Here is a 22,213-nt window from a genome sequence, read left to right as displayed (position 1 = left end):
GGCGAGAGACCGATAGGGAACAAGTACCGTGAGGGAAAGATGAAAAGGACTTTGAAAAGAGAGTTAAAGAGTGCTTGAAATTGCCGGGAGGGAAGCGGATGGAGGCCGGCGATGTGCCCCGGTCGGATGTGGAACGGTGTGAGCCGGTCCGCCGCTCGGTTCGGGGGACATGCCAGCGCGGGCTGTCGCGGCGGCTCGGCCAGAACGGCTCGCCCAGATCGGCTCGGCCAGCATGGCTCGGCCAGAACGGCTCGGCCAGCATGGCTCGCCCAGATCGGCTCGGCCAGCATGGCTCGGCCAGAACGGCTCGCCCAGATTGGCTCGCCCAGATCGGCTCGGCCAGAATGGCTCGCCCAGATCAGCTCGGCCAAAATGGCTCGGCCAGAATGGCTCACCCAGATCGGCTCGGCCAGCATGGCTCGCCCAGCCTTGGTGAGAGTACTTGGAACCGTCAAGAACAAAGCCCAATCATACATGCAAACTCTGCTACTGTGCAAACATAGGTTGCAATTATAGAGAAATTACAAGGCCGTCACAATGGCCCGATGCCAATGCTCTGACTACTAAGTCAATTTTCTCTTGCAATCGCCATGCCGCCGTTCACAAAGAGATCTCCCCATTCACTTGTGACGAAGCACAATCCAAGTGCTAGACGCGAGCTCGCCCTTGGAAGGCCGCGTTCCAAGACATCCCGATGACACATTGGAACGACAACCGCTGTCGAACCATTCCCAATGTTGTGCCGATCGAGTTGGCACAGAGGCGACCAAACAGCCATCCACGACACCGTTTTTGGAGCTCGACCAGATCGGCTCGGCCAGAACGGCTCGCCCAGATCGGCTCGGCCAGCATGGCTCGGCCAGAACGGCTCGCCCAGATCGGCTCGGCCAGCATGGCTCGGCCACAACGGCTCGCCCAGATCGGCTCGGCCAGAACGGGTCGCCCAGATCGGCTCGACCAGAATGGCTCGCCCAGATCGGCTCGGCCAGCATGGCTTGCCCAGAACGGCTCGACAGGATCGGGTCGGCCAGAATGGCTCGCCCAGATCGGCTCGGCCAGCATGGCTCAGCCAGAACGGCTCGGCCAGATCGGGACGATGACTTGATGAACGGACTTAGAGATTCGACTTGGTGGGCCGACCTGGCGGGGTGACTTGATGAACGCACTTGAAGGGTCGACTTGGTGGGGTGACTCTATGAACGGACCTAAAGAGTTGACTTGGTGAGAGTACTTGGCGGGGTGACTCGATGAAAGGACTTAAAGAGTCGACTTGGTGAGAGTACTTGGTGGGGCGACTTGATGAACGCACTTGAAGAATCGACTTGGTTAGAGTACTTGGTGGGGCGACTTGATGAACGGACTCAAAGAGTCGACTTGGTGAGAGTACCTGGTGGCTCGACTTGATGAGCAGACTTAAAGAGTCAACTTGGTGAGAGTACTTTGCGGGGTGAACTGATGAACGAACATAAAGAGTCGGCTTGGTGGGAGTACTTGGTGGGCCGACCTGGTGGGGTGACTTTATGGACGGACTTAAAGAGTCGACTTGGTTAGATTACTTGTTCTGGTGACTTGATGAACGGACTTCGAGAGTCAACTTGGTGGGGTGACTTGATGAAAGGACTTAAAGGATCGACTTGGTGAGAGTACTTGGCGGGGCGACTTGATGAACGGACTTAAAGGGTCGACTTAGCGAGGTGACTTGATGAACGGACCTAAAGAGTTGACTTGGTGAGAGTACTTGGCGGGGTGAACTGATGAACGGACTTAAAGAGTCGACTTGGTGGGAGTACTTGGTGGGCCGACTTGATGAACGGACTTATAGAGTCGACTTGGTGAGAGTAGTTGTTTTGGTGACTTGATGAACGGACTTAAAGAGTCGGCTTGGCGGGGTGACTTGATGAAAGGAGTTGAAGAGTCGACTTGGTGGGGTGACTCGATGAACAAACTTAGAGGGTCGACTTTGCGGGGTGACTTGATGAACGGACCTAAAGAGTTGACTTGGTGAGAGTACTCGGTGGGGTGACCCGATGAACAGACTTAGAGAGTCGACTTGGTGAGAGTCCTTGGTGGGCCGACCTGGTTGGGTGACTTCGTGAACTGACTTAAAGAGTCGACTTGGTGGGAGTACTTGGTGGGGTGACTTGATGAACGGACTTCAAGGGTCGACTTGGCGAGGTGACTTGATGAACGGTCCTAAAGAGTTGACTTGGTGAGAGTACTTGGTGTGGTGACTTGATGAAAAGACTTAAAGAGTCGAATTGGTGAGAGTACTTGGTGGGGTGACTTGATGAATGCACTTGAAGGGTCGACTTGGTGGGGTGACTTTATGAACGGACCTAAAGAGTTGACGTGGCGAGAGTGCTTGGTGGGGTGACTTGATGAACATAGTTAAAGAGTCGACTTGGTGAGAGTAGTTGGTCGGGTGACTTGATGAACGCACTTGAAGAATCGACTTGGTTAGAGTACTTGGTGGGGTGACTTGATGAACGTACTTAAAGATTCGACTTGGTGGGCCGACCTGGCGGGGTGACATGATGAACGGACTTAGAGAGTCGACTTGGTGAGAGTACTTGGTGGGCCGACTTGGCCGGGCGACTTGATGAACAAACTTAAAGAGTCGACTTGGTGAGAGTACCCGGTGGGCTGACCTGGTCACGTGACTTGATGAACGGACTTAAAGAGTCGACTTGGTGGGCCGACTTGGCCGGGTGACTTGATGAACGAACTTAAAGGGTCGACTTGGTGGGTCGAACTAGCGGGGTGACTTGGTGAGAGTACTTGGTGGGCTGACCTGGCAGGGTGACTTGATGAACGAACTTAGAGAGTCGACTTTGTGAGAGTACTTGGTGGGTCGAACTGGCGGGGTGACTTGATGAACGAACTTAAAGAGTCGACCTGGTGAGAGAACTTGGTGGGCCGAGCTGGCGGGGTGAATTGATGAACGAACCTAAAGAGTCGACTTTGTGAGAGTACTTGGTGGGCCGACCTGGCGGGGTGAGTTGATGACCGAACTTAAAGGGTCGACTTGGTGAGAGTACTTGGTGGGCCGACCTGGTGGGGCGCCTTGATGAACGAACTTAAAGAGTCGACTTGGTGAGAGTACTCGGTGGGGTGACCTGATGAACAAACCTAAAGAGTCGACCTGGTGAGAGTACTTGGTGGGCCGACCTGGCGGGGTGACTTGGTGAGAAAACTTAAAGAGTCGACTTGGTGAGAGTAGTTGGTGGGCTGACCTGGCGGGGTGACTTGATGAACGAACTTAAAGAGTCGACCTGGTGGGCCGACTTGGCAGAGTGACTTCATGAACGAACTTAAAGAGTCCACTCGGTGGGCCGACCTGGCGGGGTGAATTGATGAACGAACTTAAAGAGTCGACTTGGAGAGAGTAATTTGTGGGCTGACCTGGCGGGGTGACTTGATGAATGAACTTAAAGAGTCGACTTGGTGGGGTGACTTGATGAACGCACTTGAAGGGTCGACTTGGTGGCGTGACTCTATGAACGGACCTAAAGAGTTGACTTGGTGAGAGTACTTGGTGGGGTGACTCGATGAAAGGACTTAAAGAGTCGACTTGGTGAGAGTACTTGGTGGCTCGACTTTATGAGAAGACTTAAAGAGTCCACTTGGTGAGAGTGGGCCTAACGGGGCGATGTGGTGAGTGGGCCTAACGGGGCGAGTTGGTGAGGCGACTTGGCGAGTGTTATTAGAGAGCCGACGTGGTGAGGCAACTCGGCGAGTTGGTTCATTGAGATGACATGGTGAGCTGACTTGGCGAGTCGACCCGGCGAGCGAACCTAAAGAGTCGACTTGGCAACGTACTCGAGTCGACTTGGTGAGGCGACCCGGCGAGCGGGCTCAAAGAGTCAACATGGTGAGGCGACTCATTGAGTCAACATGGTGAGGCGACTCATGGTGAGGAGCTATCCTTGAGGCAACTTGGTGGGCCTACTTGATTAGTCGACTTGGTGAGCCGACCTGACGAGCTGACACGGTGAGCGGGCTTGAAGAGGCGACGACTTGGTGGGGTAACTCGGCAAGCCAACTTATCGAGGCGAGATGGTGAGTCGACTTGGTGAGCTGACTTGGTGAGCGCACTTAAAGAGTCAACTTCGTGAGGTGACTCGGCGAGTTAGCCCGCTGATGCGACTTGGGCGGGCTGACCTGGCGAACGAACTTAAAGAGGCGACTTGGGCGGGCTGACCTGGCGAGCGAACTTAAAGAGTTGACTTGGCAACGTACTTGAACAACCGACTTGGTGAGCTGACACGGTGAGTGGGCTTAGAGAAGCAACTCGGCGGGGCGACTTGATGAACGGACTTAAAGGGTCGACTTGGCGGGGTGACTTGATGAACGGACCTAAAGAGTTGACTTGGTGAGAGTACTTGGCAGGGTGAACTGATGAACGGACTTAAAGAGTCGACTTGGTGGGAGTACTTGGTGGGCCGACTTGATGAACGGACTTATAGAGTCGACTTGGTGAGAGTAGTTGTTCTGGTGACTTGATGAACGGACTTAAAGAGTCGGCTTGGCGGGGTGACTTGATGAAAGGACTTAAACAGTCGACTTGGTCGGGTGACTCGATGAACGAACTTAGAGGGTCGACTTTGCGGGGTGACTTGATGAACGGACCTAAAGAGTTGACTTGGTGAGAGTACTCAGTGGGGTGACTCGATGAAAGGACTTAAAGAGTCGACTTGGTGAGAGTACTTGGTGGCTCGACTTTATGAGCAGACTTAAAGTGTCCACTTGGTGAGAGTGGGCCTAACGGGGCGATGTGGTGAGTGGGCCTAACGGGGCGAGTTGGTGGGGCGACTTGGCGAGTGGTATTAGAGAGCCGACGTGGTGAGGCGACTCGGCGAGTTGGTTCGTTGAGATGACATGGTGAGCTGACTTGGCGAGTCGACCCGGCGAGCGATCTTAAAGAGTCGACTTGGCAACGTACTCGAGTCGACTTGGTGAGGCGACCCGACGAGCGGGCTCAAAGAGTCACCATGGTGAGGCGACTCATTGAGTGAACATGGTGAGGCGACTCATGGTGAGGAGCTATCCTTGAGGCGACTTGGTGGGCCTACTTGATTAGTCGACTTGGTGAGCCGACCTGACGAGCTGACACGGTGAGCGGGCTTAAAGAGGCGACGACTTGGTGGGGTAACTCAGCAAGCCAACTTATCGAGGCGAGATGGTGAGTCGACTTGGTGAGCTGACTTGGTGAGCGCACTTAAAGAGTCAACTTCGTGAGGTGACTCGGCGAGTTAGCCCGCTGATGCAACTTGGGCGGGCCGACCTGGCGAACGAACTTAAAGAGGCGACTTGGGCGGGCTGACCTGGCGAGCGAACATAAAGAGTTGACTTGGCAACGTACTTGAACAACCGACTTGGTGAGCTGACATGGTGAGTGGGCTTAGAGAAGCAACTCGGCGGGGCGACTTGATGAACGGACTTAAAGGGTCGACTTGGCGGGGTGACTTGATGAACGGACCTAAAGAGTTGACTTGGTGAGAGTACTTGGCGTGGTGAACTGATGAACGGACTTAAAGAGTCGACTTGGTGGGAGTACTTGGTGGGCTGACTTGATGAACGGACTTATAGAGTCGACTTGGTGAGAGTAGTTGTTCTGGTGACTTGATGAACGGACTTAAAGAGTCCGCTTGGCGGGGTGACTTGATGAAAGGACTTAAACAGTCGACTTGGTCGGGTGACTCGATGAACGAACTTAGAGGGTCGACTTTGCGGGGTGACTTGATGAACGGACCTAAAGAGTTGACTTGGTGAGAGTACTCGGTGGGGTGACTCGATGAAAGGACTTAAAGAGTCGACTTGGTGAGAGTACTTGGTGGCTCGACTTTATGAGCAGACTTAAAGTGTCCACTTGGTGAGAGTGGGCCTAACGGGGCGATGTGGTGAGTGGGCCTAACGGGGCGAGTTGGTGGGGCGACTTGGCGAGTGGTACTAGAGAGTCGACGTGGTGAGGCGACTCGGCGAGTTGGTTCGTTGAGATGACATGGTGAGCTGACTTGGCGAGTCGACCCGGCGAGCGAACTTAAAGAGTCGACTTGGCAACGTACTCGAGTCGACTTGGTGAGGCGACCCGGCGAGCGGGCTCAAAGAGTCACCATGGTGAGGCGACTCATTGAGTCAACATGGTGAGGCGACTCATGGTGAGGAGCTATCCTTGAGGCGACTTGGTGGGCCTACTTGATTAGTCGACTTGGTGAGCCGACCTGACGAGCTGACACGGTGAGCGGGCTTAAAGAGGCGACGACTTGGTGGGGTAACTCGGCAAGCCAACTTATCGAGGCGAGATGGTGAGTCGACTTGGTGAGCTGACTTGGTGAGCGCACTTAAAGAGTCAACTTCGTGAGGTGACTCGGCGAGTTAGCCCGCTGATGTGACTTGGGCGGGCCGACCTGGCGAACGAACTTAAAGAGGCGACTTGGGCGGGCTGACCTGGCGAGCAAACTTAAAGAGTTGACTTGGCAACGTACTTGAACAACCGACTTGGTGAGCTGACATGGTGAGTGGGCTTAGAGAAGCAACTCGGCGGGGCGACTTGATGAACGGACTTAAAGGGTCGACTTGGCGGGGTGACTTGATGAACGGACCTAAAGAGTTGACTTGGTGAGAGTACTTGGCGGAGTGAACTGATGAACGGGCTTAAAGAGTCGACTTGGTGGGAGTACTTGGTGGGCCGACTTGATGAACGGACTTATAGAGTCGACTTGGTGAGAGTAGTTGTTCTGGTGACTTGATGAACGGACTTAAAGAGTCGGCTTGGCGGGGTGACTTGATGAAAGGACTTAAACAGTCGACTTGGTCGGGTGACTCGATGAACGAACTTAGAGGGTCGACTTTGCGGGGTGACTTGATGAACGGACCTAAAGAGTTGACTTGGTGAGAGTACTCGGTGGGGTGACTCGATGAAAGGACTTAAAGAGTCGACTTGGTGAGAGTACTTGGTGGCTCGACTTTATGAGCAGACTTAAAGTGTCCACTTGGTGAGAGTGGGCCTAACGGGGCGATGTGGTGAGTGGGCCTAACGGGGCGAGTTGGTGGGGCGACTTGGCGAGTGGTATTAGAGAGTCGACATGGTGAGGCAACTCGGCGAGTTGGTTCGTTCAGATGACATGGTGAGCTGACTTGGCGAGTCGACCCGGCGAGCGAACTTAAAGAGTCGACTTGGCAACGTACTCGAGTCGACTTGGTGAGGCGACCCGGCGAGCGGGCTCAAAGAGTCACCATGGTGAGGCGACTCATTGAGTGAACATGGTGAGGCGACTCATGGTGAGGAGCTATCCTTGAGGCGACTTGGTGGGCCTACTTGATTAGTCGACTTGGTGAGCCGACCTGACGAGCTGACACGGTGAGCGGGCTTAAAGAGGCGACGACTTGGTGGGGTAACTCGGCAAGCCAACTTATCGAGGCGAGATGGTGAGTCGACTTGGTGAGCTGACTTGGTGAGCGCACTTAAAGAGTCAACTTCGTGAGGTGACTCGGCAAGTTAGCCCGCTGATGCGACTTGGGCGGGCTGACCTGGCGAACGAACTTAAAGAGGCGACTTGGGCGGGCTGACCTGGCGAGCGAACTTAAAGAGTTGACTTGGCAACGTACTTGAACAACCGACTTGGTGAGCTGACATGGTGAGTGGGCTTAGAGAAGCAACTCGGCGGGGCGACTTGATGAACGGACTTAAAGGGTCGACTTGGCGGGGTGACTTGATGAACGGACCTAAAGAGTTGACTTGGTGAGAGTACTTGGCGGAGTGAACTGATGAACGGGCTTAAAGAGTCGACTTGGTGGGAGTACTTGGTCGGCCGACTTGATGAACGGACTTATAGAGTCGACTTGGTGAGAGTAGTTGTTCTGGTGACTTGATGAACGGACTTAAAGAGTCCGCTTGGCGGGGTGACTTGATGAAAGGACTTAAACAGTCGACTTGGTCGGGTGACTCGATGAACGAACTTAGAGGGTCGACTTTGCAGGGTGACTTGATGAACAGACCTAAAGAGTTGACTTGGTGAGAGTACTTGGTTGGGTGACTCGATGAAAGGACTTAAAGAGTCGACTTGGTGAGAGTACTTGGTGGCTCGACTTTATGAGCAGACTTAAAGAGTCCACTTGGTGAGAGTGGGCCTAACGGGGCGATGTGGTGAGTGGGCGTAACGGGGCGAGTTGGTGGGGCGACTTGGCGAGTGGTATTAGAGAGCCGACATGGTGAGGCGACTCGGCGAGTTGGTTCGTTGAGATGACATGGTGAGTTGACTTGGCGAGTCGACCCGGCGAGCGAACTTAAAGAGTCGACTTGGCAACGTACTCGAGTCGACTTGGTGAGGCGACCCGGCGAGCGGGCTCAAAGAGTCACCATGGTGAGGCGACTCATTGAGTCAACATGGTGAGGTGACTCATGGTGAGGAGCTATCCTTGAGGCGACTTGGTGGGCCTACTTGATTAGTCGACTTGGTGAGCCGACCTGACGAGCTGACACGGTGAGCGGGCTTAAAGAGGCGACGACTTGGTGGGGTAACTCGGCAAGCCAACTTATCAAGGCGAGATGGTGAGTCGACTTGGTGAGCTGACTTGGTGAGCGCACTTAAAGAGTCAACTTCGTGAGGTGACTCGGCGAGTTAGCCCGCTGATGCGACTTGGGCGGGGCGACCTGGCGAACGAACTTAAAGAGGCGACTTGGGCGGGCTGACCTGGCGAGCGAACTTAAAGAGTTGACTTGGCAACGTACTTGAACAACCGACTTGGTGAGCGGACATGGTGAGTGGGATTAGAGAAGCAACTCGGTGGGGCAACTTGATGAACGGACTTAAAGGGTCGACTCGGCGGGGTGACTTGATGAACGGACCTAAAGAGTTGACTTGGTGAGAGTACTTGGCGGGGTGAACTGATGAACGGACTTAAAGAGTCGACTTGGTGGGAGTACTTGGTGGGCCGACTTGATGAACGGACTTATAGAGTCGACTTGGTGAGAGTAGTTGTTCTGGTGACTTGATGAACAGACTTAAAGAGTCAGCTTGCCGGGGTGACTTGATGAAAGGACTTAAACAGTCGACTTGGTTGGGTGATTCGATGAACGAACTTAGAGGGTCGACTTTGCGGGGTGACTTGATGAACGGACCTAAAGAGTTGACTTGGTGAGAGTACTTGGTTGGGTGACTCGATGAAAGGACTTAAAGAGTCGACTTGGTGAGAGTACTTGGTGGCTCGACTTTATGAGCAGACTTAAAGAGTCCACTTGGTGAGAGTGGGCCTAACGGGGCGATGTGGTGAGTGGGCCTAACGGGGCGAGTTGGTGGGGCGACTTGGCGAGTGGTATTAGAGAGCCGACGTGGTGAGGCGGCTCGGCGAGTTGGTTCGTTGAGATGACATGGTGAGCTGACTTGGCGAGTCGACCTGGCGAATGAACTTAAAGAGTCGACTTGGCAACATACTCGAGTCGACTTGGTGAGGCGACCCGGCGAGCGGGCTCAAAGAGTCAACATGGTGAGGCGACTCATTGAGTCAACATGGTGAGGAGCTATCCTTGAGGCGACTTGGTGGGCCTACTTGATTAGTCGACTTGGTGAGCCGACCTGACGAGCTGACACGGTGAGCGGGCTTAAAGAGGCGATGACTTGGTGGGGTAACTCGGCAAGCCAACTTATCGAGGCGAGATGGTGAGTCGACTTGGTGAGCTGACTTGGTGAGCGCACTTAAAGAGTCAACTTCGTGAGGTGACTCGGCGAGTTAGCCCGCTGATGCGACTTGGGCGGGCCGACCTGGCGAACGAACTTAAAGAGGTGACTTGGGCGGGCTGACCTGGCGAGCGAACTTAAAGAGTTGACTTGGCAACGTACTTGAACAACCGACTTGGTGAGCGGACATGGTGAGTGGGATTAGAGAAGCAACTCGGCGGGGCGACTTGATGAACGGACTTAAAGGGTCGACTCGGCGGGGTGACTTGATGAACGGACCTAAAGAGTTGACTTGGTGAGAGTACTTGGCGGGGTGAACTGATGAACGGACTTAAAGAGTCGACTTGGTGGGAGTACTTGGTGGGCCGACTTGATGAACGGACTTATAGAGTCGACTTGGTGAGAGTAGTTGTTCTGGTGACTTGATGAACGGACTTAAAGAGTCGGCTTGGCGGGGTGACTTGATGAAAGGACTTAAACAGTCGACTTGGTCGGGTGACTCGATGAACGAACTTAGAGGGTCGACTTTGCGGGGTGACTTGATGAACGGACCTAAAGAGTTGACTTGGTGAGAGTACTCGGTGGGGTGACCTGATGAACAGACTTAGAGAGTCGACTTGGTGAGAGTCCTTGGTGGGCCGACCTGGTTGGGTGACTTCGTGAACTGACTTAAAGAGTCGACTTGGTGGGGTGACTTGATGAATGGACTTCAAGGGTCGACTTGGCGAGGTGACTTGATGAACGGTCCTAAAGAGTTGACTTGGTGAGAGTACTTGGTGTGGTGACTTGATGAAAAGACTTAAAGAGTCGAATTGGTGAGAGTACTTGGTGGGGTGACTTGATGAACGCACTTGAAGGGTCGACTTGGTGGGGTGACTTTATGAACGGACCTAAAGAGTTGACCTGGTGAGAGTGCTTGGTGGGGTGACTTGATGAACATAGTAAAAGAGTCGACTTGGTGAGAGTAGTTGGTCGGGTGACTTGATGAACGCACTTGAAGAATCGACTTGGTTAGAGTACTTGGTGGGGTGACTTGATGAACAGACTTAAAGATTCGACTTGGTGGGCCGACCTGGCGGGGTGACTTGATGAACGGACTTAGAGAGTCGACTTGGTGAGAGTACTTGGTGGGCCGACCTGGCCGGGTGACTTGATGAACAAACTTAAAGAGTCGACTTGGTGAGAGTACTCGGTGGGCTGACCTGGTCATGTGACTTGATGAACGGACTTAAAGAGTCGACTTGGTGGGCCGATTTGGCCGGGTGACTTGATGAACGGACTTAAAGAGTCGACTTGGTGGGCCAACTTGGCCGGGTGACTTGATGAATGAACTTAAAGAGTCGGCTTGGTGGGTCGAAGTAGCGGGGTGACTTGGTGAGAGTACTTGCTGGGCTGACCTGGCAGGGTGACTTGATGAACGAACTTAGAGAGTCGACTTTGTTAGAGTACTTGGTGGGTCGAACTGGCGGGGTGACTTGATGAACGAACTTAAAGAGTCGACCCGGTGAGAGAACTTGGTGGGCCGAGCTGGCGGGGTGAATTGATGAACGAACCTAAAGAGTCGACTTTGTGAGAGTACTTGGTGGGCCGACCTGGCAGGGTGAGTTGATGACCGAACTTAAAGGGTCGACTTGGTGAGAGTACTTGGTGGGCCGACCTGGCGGGGCGACTTGATGAACGAACTTAAAGAGTCGACTTGGTGAGAGTACTCGGTGGGGTGCCCTGATGAACAAACCTAAAGAGTCGACCTGGTGAGAGTACTTGGTGGGCCGACCTGGCGGGGTGACTTGGTGAGCAAACTTAAAGAGTCGACTTGGTGAGAGTAGTTGGTGGGCTGACCTGGCGGGGTGACTTGATGAACGAACTTAAAGAGTCGACCTGGTGGGCCGACTTGGCAGAGTGACTTCATGAACGAACTTAAAGAGTCCACTTGGTGGGCCGACCTGGCGGGGTGACTTGATGAACGAACTTAAAGAGTCGACTTGGTGAGAGTAATTTGTGGGCTGACCTGGCTGGGTGACTTGATGAATGAACTTAAAGAGTCGACTTGGTGGGGTGACTTGATGAACGCACTTGAAGGGTCGACTTGGTGGGGTGACTCTATGAACGGACCTAAAGAGTTGACTTGGTGAGAGTACTTGGTGGGGTGACTCGATGAAAGGACTTAAAGAGTCGACTTGGTGAGAGTACTTGGTGGCTCGACTTTATGAGCAAACTTAAAGAGCCCACTTGGTGAGAGTGGGCCTAACGGGGCGATCTGGTGAGTGGGCCTAACGGGGCGAGTTGGTGGGGCGACTTGGCGAGTGGTATTAGAGAGCCGACGTGGTGAGGCGACTCGGCGAGTTGGTTCGTTGAGATGACATGGTGAGCTGACTTGGCGAGTCGACCCGGCGAGCGAACTTAAAGAGTCGACTTGGCAACGTACTCGAGTCGACTTGGTGAGGCGACCCGGCGAGCGGGCTCAAAGAGTCACCATGGTGAGGCGACTCATTGAGTCAACATGGTGAGGCGACTCATGGTGAGGAGCTATCCTTGAGGCGACTTGGTGGGCCTACTTGATTAGTCGACTTGGTGAGCCGACCTGACGAGCTGACACGGTGAGCGGGCTTAAAGAGGCGACGACTTGGTGGGGTAACTCGGCAAGCCAACTTATCGAGGCGAGATGGTGAGTCGACTTGGTGAGCTGACTTGGTGAGCGCACTTAAAGAGTCAACTTCGTGAGGTGACTCGACGAGTTAGCCCGCTGATGCGACTTGGGCAGGCCGACCTGGCGAACGAACTTAAAGAGGCGACTTGGGCGGGTTGACCTGGCGAGCGAACTTAAAGAGTTGACTTGGCAACGTACTTGAACAACCAACTTGGTGAGCTGACATGGTGAGTGGGCTTAGAGAAGCAACTCAGCGGGGCGACTTGATGAACGGACTTAAAGGGTCGACTTGGCGGGGTGACTTGATGAACGGACCTAAAGAGTTGACTTGGTGAGAGTACTTGGCGGAGTGAACTGATGAACGGGCTTAAAGAGTCGACTTGGTGGGAGTACTTGGTGGGCCGACTTGATGAACGGACTTATAGAGTCGACTTGGTGAGAGTAGTTGTTCTGGTGACTTGATGAACGGACTTAAAGAGTCCGCTTGGCGGGGTGACTTGATGAAAGGACTTAAACAGTCGACTTGGTCGGGTGACTCGATGAACGAACTTAGAGGGTCGACTTTGCGGGGTGACTTGATGAACAGACCTAAAGAGTTGACTTGGTGAGAGTACTTGGTTGGGTGACTCGATGAAAGGACTTAAAGAGTCGACTTGGTGAGAGTACTTGGTGGCTCGACTTTATGAGCAGACTTAAAGAGTCCACTTGGTGAGAGTGGGCCTAACGGGGCGATGTGGTGAGTGGGCCTAACGGGGCGAGTTGGTGGGGCGACTTGGCGAGTGGTATTAGAGAGCCGACGTGGTGAGGCGACTCGGCGAGTTGGTTCGTTGAGATGACATGGTGAGCTGACTTGGCGAGTCGACCCAGCGAGTGAACTTAAAGAGTCGACTTGGCAACGTACTCGAGTCGACTTGGTGAGGCGACCCGGCGAGCGGGCTCAAAGAGTCACCATGGTGAGGCGACTCATTGAGTCAACATGGTGAGGCGACTCATGGTGAGGAGCTATCCTAGAGGCGACTTGGTGGGCCTACTTGATTAGTTGACTTGGTGAGCCGACCTGACGAGCTGACACGGTGAGCGGGCTTAAAGAGGCGACGACTTGGTGGGGTAACTCGGCAAGCCAACTTATCGAGGCGAGATGGTGAGTCGACTTGGTGAGCTGACTTGGTGAGCGCACTTAAAGAGTCAACTTCGTGAGGTGACTCGGCGAGTTAGCCCGCTGATGCGACTTGGGCGGGCCGACCTGGCGAACGAACTTAAAGAGGCGACTTGGGCGGGCTGACCTGGCGAGCGAACTTAAAGAGTTGACTTTGCAACGTACTTGAACAACCGACTTGGTGAGCGGACATGGTGAGTGGGATTAGAGAAGCAACTCGGCGGGGCGACTTGATGAACGGACTTAAAGGGTCGACTCGGCGGGGTGACTTGATGAACGGACCTAAAGAGTTGACTTGGTGAGAGTACTTGGCGGGGTGAACTGATGAACGGACTTAAAGAGTCGACTTGGTGGGAGTACTTGGTGGGCCGACTTGATGAACGGACTTATAGAGTCGACTTGGTGAGAGTAGTTGTTCTGGTGACTTGATGAACGGACTTAAAGAGTCGGCTTGGCGGGGTGACTTGATGAAAGGACTTAAACAGTCGACTTGGTCGGGTGACTCGATGAACGAACTTAGAGGGTCGACTTTGCGGGGTGACTTGATGAACGGACCTAAAGAGTTGACTTGGTGAGAGTACTCGGTGGGGTGACCTGATGAACAGACTTAGAGAGTCGACTTGGTGAGAGTCCTTGGTGGGCCGACCTGGTTGGGTGACTTCGTGAACTGACTTAAAGAGTCGACTTGGTGGGGTGACTTGATGAACGGACTTCAAGGGTCGACTTGGCGAGGTGACTTGATGAACGGTCCTAAAGAGTTGACTTGGTGAGAGTACTTGGTGTGGTGACTTGATGAAAAGACTTAAAGAGTCGAATTGGTGAGAGTACTTGGTGGGGTGACTTGATGAATGCACTTGAAGGGTCGACTTGGTGGGGTGACTTTATGAACGGACCTAAAGAGTTGACCTGGTGAGAGTGCTTGGTGGGGTGACTTGATGAACATAGTAAAAGAGTCGACTTGGTGAGAGTAGTTGGTCGGGTGACTTGATGAACGCACTTGAAGAATCGACTTGGTTAGAGTACTTGGTGGGGTGACTTGATGAACGGACTTAAAGATTTGACTTGGTGGGCCGACCTGGCGGGGTGACATGATGAACGTACTTAGAGAGTCGACTTGGTGAGAGTACTTGGTGGGCCGACCTGGCCGGGCGACTTGATGAACAAACTTAAAGAGTCGACTTGGTGAGAGTACTCGGTGGGCTGACCTGGTCACGTGACTTGATGAACGGACTTAAAGAGTCGACTTGGTGGGCCGACTTGGCCGGGTGACTTGATGAACGAACTTAAAGGGTCGACTTGGTGGGTCGAACTAGCGGGGTGACTTGGTGAGAGTACTTGGTGGGCTGACCTGGCAGGGTGACTTGATGAACGAACTTAGAGAGTCGACTTTGTGAGAGTACTTGGTGGGTCGAACTGGCGGGGTGACTTGATGAACGAACTTAAAGAGTCGACCTGGTGAGAGAACTTGGTGGGCCGAGCTGGCGGGGTGAATTGATGAACGAACCTAAAGAGTCGACTTTGTGAGAGTACTTGGTGGGCCGACTTGGCGGGGTGAGTTGATGACCGAACTTAAAGGGTCGACTTGGTGAGAGTACTTGGTGGGCCGACCTGGCGGGGCGCCTTGATGAACGAACTTAAAGAGTCGACTTGGTGAGAGTACTCGGTGGGGTGACCTGATTAACAAACCTAAAGAGTCGACCTGGTGAGAGTACTTGGTGGGCCGACCTGGCGGGGTGACTTGGTGAGAAAACTTAAAGAGTCGACTTGGTGAGAGTAGTTGGTGGGCTGACCTGGCGGGGTGACTTGATGAACGAACTTAAAGAGTCGACCTAGTGGGCCGACTTGGCAGAGTGACTTCATGAACGAACTTAAAGAGTCCACTAGGTGGGCCGACCTGGCGCGGTGAATTGATGAACGAACTTAAAGAGTCGACTTGGAGAGAGTAATTTGTGGGCTGACCTGGCGGGGTGACTTGATGAATGAACTTAAAGAGTCGACTTGGTGGGGTGACTTGATGAACGCACTTGAAGGGTCGACTTGGTGGGGTGACTCTATGAACGGACCTAAAGAGTTGACTTGGTGAGAGTACTTGGTGGGGTGACTCGATGAAAGGACTTAAAGAGTCGACTTGGTGAGAGTACTTGGTGGCTCGACTTTATGAGAAGACTTAAAGAGTCCACTTGGTGAGAGTGGGCCTAACGGGGCGATGTGGTGAGTGGGCCTAACGGGGCGAGTTGGTGGGGCGACTTGGCGAGTGTTATTAGAGAGCCGACGTGGTGAGGCGACTCGGCGAGTTGGTTCGTTGAGATGACATGGTGAGCTGACTTGGCGAGTCGACCCGACGAGCGAACTTAAAGAGTCGACTTGGCAACGTACTCGAGTCGACTTGGTGAGGCGACCCGGCGAGCGGGCTCAAAGAGTCAACATGGTGAGGCGACTCATTGAGTCAACATGGTGAGGCTACTCATGGTGAGGAGCTATCCTTGAGGCGACTTGGTTGGCCTACTTGATTAGTCGACTTGGTGAGCCGACCTGACGAGCTGACACGGTGAGCGGGCTTGAAGAGGCGACGACTTGGTGGGGTAACTCGGCAAGCCAACTTATCGAGGCAAGATGGTGAGTCGACTTGGTGAGCTGACTTGGTGAGCGCACTTAAAGAGTCAACTTCGTGAGGTGACTCGGCGAGTTAGCCCGCTGATGCGACTTGGGCGGGCCGACCTGGCGAACGAACTTAAAGAGGCGACTTGGGCGGGCTGACCTGGCGAGCGAACTTAAAGAGTTGACTTGGCAACGTACTTGAACAACCGACTTGGTGAGCTGACACGGTGAGTGGGCTTAGAGAAGCAACTCGGCGGGGCGACTTGATGAACGGACTTAAAGGGTCGACTTGGCGGGGTGACTTGATGAACGGACCTAAAGAGTTGACTTGGTGAGAGTACTTGGCGGGGTGAACTGATGAACGGACTTAAAGAGTCAACTTGGTGGGAGTACTTGGTGGGCCGACTTGATGAACGGACTTATAGAGTCGACTTGGTGAGAGTAGTTGTTCTGGTGACTTGATGAACGGACTTAAAGAGTCGGCTTGGCGGGGTGACTTGATGAAAGGACTTAAACAGTCGACTTGGTCGGGTGACTCGATGAACGAACTTAGAGGGTCGACTTTGCGGGGTGACTTGATGAACGGACCTAAAGAGTTGACTTGGTGAGAGTACTCGGTGGGGTGACTCGATGAAAGGACTTAAAGAGTCGACTTGGTGAGAGTACTTGGTGGCTCGACTTTATGAGCAGACTTAAAGTGTCCACTTGGTGAGAGTGGGCCTAACGGGGCGATGTGGTGAGTGGGCCTAACGGGGCGAGTTGGTGGGGCGACTTGGCGAGTGGTATTAGAGAGCCGACGTGGTGAGGCGACTCGGCGAGTTGGTTCGTTGAGATGACATGGTGAGCTGACTTGGCGAGTCGACCCGGCGAGCGATCTTAAAGAGTCGACTTGGCAACCTACTCGAGTCGACTTGGTGAGGCGACCCAGCGAGCGGGCTCAAAGAGTCACCATGGTGAGGCGACTCATTGAGTGAACATGGTGAGGCGACTCATGGTGAGGAGCTATCCTTGAGGCGACTTGGTGGGCCTACTTGATTAGTCGACTTGGTGAGCCGACCTGACGAGCTGACACGGTGAGCGGGCTTAAAGAGGCGACGACTTGGTGGGGTAACTCAGCAAGCCAACTTATCGAGGCGAGATGGTGAGTCGACTTGGTGAGCTGACTTGGTGAGCGCACTTAAAGAGTCAACTTCGTGAGGTGACTCGGCGAGTTAGCCCGCTGATGCGACTTGGGCGGGCCGACCTGGCGAACGAACTTAAAGAGGCGACTTGGGCGGGCTGACCTGGCGAGCGAACTTAAAGAGTTGACTTGGCAACGTACTTGAACAACCGACTTGGTGAGCTGACATGGTGAGTGGGCTTAGAGAAGCAACTCGGCGGGGCGACTTGATGAATGGACTTAAAGGGTCGACTTGGCGGGGTGACTTGATGAACGGACCTAAAGAGTTGACTTGGTGAGAGTACTTGGCGGGGTGAACTGATGAACGGACTTAAAGAGTCGACTTGGTGGGAGTACTTGGTGGGCCGACTTGATGAACGGACTTATAGAGTCGACTTGGTGAGAGTAGTTGTTCTGGTGACTTGATGAACGGACTTAAAGAGTCGGCTTGGCGGGGTGACTTGATGAAAGGACTTAAACAGTCGACTTGGTCGGGTGACTCGATGAACGAACTTAGAGGGTCGACTTTGCGGGGTGACTTGATGAACGGACCTAAAGAGTTGACTTGGTGAGAGTACTCGGTGGGGTGACTCGATGAAAGGACTTAAAGAGTCGACTTGGTGAGAGTACTTGGTGGCTCGACTTTATGAGCAGACTTAAAGTGTCCACTTGGTGAGAGTGGGCCTAACGGGGCGATGTGGTGAGTGGGCCTAACGGGGCGAGTTGGTGGGGCGACTTGGCGAGTGGTATTAGAGAGTCGACGTGGTGAGGCGACTCGGCGAGTTGGTTCGTTGAGATGACATGGTGAGCTGACTTGGCGAGTCGACCCGGCGAGCGAACTTAAAGAGTCGACTTGGCAACGTACTCGAGTCGACTTGGTGAGGCGACCCGGCGAGCGGGCTCAAAGAGTCACCATGGTGAGGCGACTCATTGAGTGAACATGGTGAGGCGACTCATGGTGAGGAGCTATCCTTGAGGCGACTTGGTGGGCCTACTTGATTAGTCGACTTGGTGAGCCGACCTGACGAGCTGACACGGTGAGCGGGCTTAAAGAGGCGACGACTTGGTGGGGTAACTCGGCAAGCCAACTTATCGAGGCGAGATGGTGAGTCGACTTGGTGAGCTGACTTGGTGAGCGCACTTAAAGAGTCAACTTCGTGAGGTGACTCGGCGAGTTAGCCCGCTGATGCGACTTGGGCGGGCCGACCTGGCAAACGAACTTAAAGAGGCGACTTGGGCGGGCTGACCTGGCGAGCGAACTTAAAGAGTTGACTTGGCAACGTACTTGAACAACCGACTTGGTGAGCTGACATGGTGAGTGGGCTTAGAGAAGCAACTCGGCGGGGCGACTTGATGAACGGACTTAAAGGGTCGACTTGGCGGGGTGACTTGATGAACGGACCTAAAGAGTTGACTTGGTGAGAGTACTTGGCGGAGTGAACTGATGAACGGGCTTAAAGAGTCAACTTGGTGGGAGTACTTGGTGGGCCGACTTGATGAACGGACTTATAGAGTCGACTTGGTGAGAGTAGTTGTTCTGGTGACTTGATGAACGGACTTAAAGAGTCCGCTTGGCGGGGTGACTTGATGAAAGGACTTAAACAGTCGACTTGGTCGGGTGACTCGATGAACGAACTTAGAGGGTCGACTTTGCGGGGTGACTTGATGAACGGACCTAAAGAGTTGACTTGGTGAGAGTACTCGGTGGGGTGACTCGATGAAAGGACTTAAAGAGTCGACTTGGTGAGAGTACTTGGTGGCTCGACTTTATGAGCAGACTTAAAGTGTCCACTTGGTGAGAGTGGGCCTAACGGGGCGATGTGGTGAGTGGGCCTAACGGGGCGAGTTGGTGGGGCGACTTGGCGAGTGGTATTAGAGAGTCGACGTGGTGAGGCGACTCGGCGAGTTGGTTCGTTGAGATGACATGGTGAGCTGACTTGGCGAGTCAACCCGGCGAGCGAACTTAAAGAGTCGACTTGGCAACGTACTCGAGTCGACTTGGTGAGGCGACCCGGCGAGCGGGCTCAAAGAGTCACCATGGTGAGGCGACTCATTGAGTGAACATGGTGAGGCGACTCATGGTGAGGAGCTATCCTTGAGGCGACTTGGTGGGCCTACTTGATTAGTCGACTTGGTGAGCCGACCTGACGAGCTGACACGGTGAGCGGGCTTAAAGAGGCGACGACTTGGTGGGGTAACTCGGCAAGCCAACTTATCGAGGCGAGATGGTGAGTCGACTTGGTGAGCTGACTTGGTGAGCGCACTTAAAGAGTCAACTTCGTGAGGTGACTCGGCGAGTTAGCCCGCTGATGCGACTTGGGAAGGCCGACCTGGCGAACGAACTTAAAGAGGCGACTTGGGCGGGCTGACCTGGCGAGCGAACTTAAATAGTTGACTTGGCAACGTACTTGAACAACCGACTTGGTGAGCTGACATGGTGAGTGGGCTTAGAGAAGCAACTCGGCGAGGCGACTTGATGAACGGACTTAAAGGGTCGACTTGGCGGGGTGACTTGATGAACGGACCTAAAGAGTTGACTTGGTGAGAGTACTTGGCGGAGTGAACTGATGAACGGGCTTAAAGAGTCGACTTGGTGGGAGTACTTGGTGGGCCGACTTGATGAACGGACTTATAGAGTCGACTTGGTGAGAGTAGTTGTTCTGGTGACTTGATGAACGGTCTTAAAGAGTCCGCTTGGCGGGGTGACTTGATGAAAGGACTTAAACAGTCGACTTGGTAGGGTGATTCGATGAACGAACTTAGAGGGTCGACTTTGCGGGGTGACTTGATGAACGGACCTAAAGAGTTGACTTGGTGAGAGTACTTGGTTGGGTGACTCGATGAAAGGACTTAAAGAGTCGACTTGGTCAGAGTGCTTGGTGGCTTGACTTTATGAGAAGACTTAAAGAGTCCACTTGGTGAGAGTGGGCCTAACGGGGCGATGTGGTGAGTGGGCCTAACGGGGCGAGTTGGTGGGGCGACTTGGCGAGTGGTATTAGAGAGCTGACGTGGTGAGGCGGCTCGGCGAGTTGGTTCGTTGAGATGACATGGTGAGCTGACTTGGCGAGTCGACCCGGCGAGCGAACTTAAAGAGTCGACTTGGCAACGTACTCGAGTCGACTTGGTGAGGCGACCTGGCGAGCGGGCTCAAAGAGTCAACATGGTGAGGCGACTCATTGAGTCAACATGGTGAGGAGCTATCCTTGAGGCGACTTGGTGGGCCTACTTGATTAGTCGACTTGGTGAGCCGACCTGACGAGCTGACACGGTGAGCGGGCTTAAAGAGGCGACGACTTGGTGGGGTAACTCGGCAAGCCAACTTATCGAGGCGAGATGGTGAGTCGACTTGGTGAGCTGACTTGGTGAGCGCACTTAAAGAGTCAACTTCGTGAGGTGACTCGGCGAGTTAGCCGGCTGATGCGACTTGGGCGGGCTGACCTGGCGAACGAACTTAAAGAGGCGACTTGGGCGGGCTGACCTGGCGAGCGAACTTAAAGAGTTGACTTGGCAACGTACTTGAACAACCGACTTGGTGAGCGGACATGGTGAGTGGGATTAGAGAAGCAACTCGGCGGGGCGACTTGATGAACGGACTTAAAGGGTCGACTCGGCGGGGTGACTTGATGAATGGACCTAAAGAGTTAACTTGGTGAGAGTACTTGGCGGGGTGAACTGATGAACGGACTTAAAGAGTCGACTTGGTGGGAGTACTTGGTGGGCCGACTTGATGAACGGACTTATAGAGTCGACTTGGTGAGAGTAGTTGTTCTGGTGACTTGATGAACGGACTTAAAGAGTCGGCTTGGCGGGGTGACTTGATGAAAGGACCTAAACAGTCGACTTGGTCGGGTGACTCGATGAACGAACTTAGAGGGTCGACTTTGCGGGGTGACTTGATGAACGGACCTAAAGAGTTGACTTGGTGAGAGTACTCGGTGGGGTGACCTGATGAACAGACTTAGAGAGTCGACTTGGTGAGAGTCCTTGGTGGGCCGACCTGGTTGGGTGACTTCGTGAACTGACTTAAAGAGTCGACTTGGTGGGGTGACTTGATGAACGGACTTCAAGGGTCGACTTGGCGAGGTGACTTGATGAACGGTCCTAAAGAGTTGACTTGGTGAGAGTACTTGGTGTGGTGACTTGATGAAAAGACTTAAAGAGTCGAATTGGTGAGAGTACTTGGTGGGGTGACTTGATGAACGCACTTGAAGGGTCGACTTGGTGGGGTGACTTTATGAACGGACCTAAAGAGTTGACCTGGTGAGAGTGCTTGGTGGGGTGACTTGATGAACATAGTAAAAGAGTCGACTTGGTGAGAGTAGTTGGTCGGGTGACTTGATGAACGCACTTGAAGAATCGACTTGGTTAGAGTACTTGGTGGGGTGACTTGATGAACAGACTTAAAGATTCAACTTGGTGGGCCGACCTGGCGGGGTGACTTGATGAACGGACTTAGAGAGTCGACTTGGTGAGAGTACTTGGTGGGCCGAACTGGCCGGGTGACTTGATGAACAAACTTAAAGAGTTGACTTGGTGAGAGTACTCGGTCGGCTGACCTGGTCACGTGACTTGATGAACGAACTTAAAGAGTTGACTTGGTGGGCCGACTTGGCCGGGTGACTTGATGAACGGACTTAAAGAGTCGACTTGGTGGGCCGACTTAGCCAGGTGACTTGATGAACAAACTTAAAGAGTCGGCTTGGTGGGTCGAAGTAGCGGGGTGACTTGGTGAGAGTACTTGCTGGGCTGACCTGGCAGGGTGACTTGATGAACGAACTTAGAGAGTCGACTTTGTTAGAGTACTTGGTGGGTCGAACTGGCGGGGTGACTTGATGAACGAACTTAAAGATTCGACCCGGTGAGAGAACTTGGTGGGCCGAGCTGGCGGGGTGAATTGATGAACGAACCTAAAGAGTCGACTTTGTGAGAGTACTTGGTGGGCCGACCTGGCGGGGTGAGTTGATGACCGAACTTAA

This window comes from Cupressus sempervirens, chromosome 7 (assembly GCF_028749045.1).
Source record: "Cupressus sempervirens isolate cs-2001-9-10 chromosome 7, ASM2874904v1, whole genome shotgun sequence".
NCBI classification, from domain to species: Eukaryota; Viridiplantae; Streptophyta; class Pinopsida; order Cupressales; family Cupressaceae; genus Cupressus; species Cupressus sempervirens.
Note: the sequence above shows the minus strand (reverse complement) of the source record.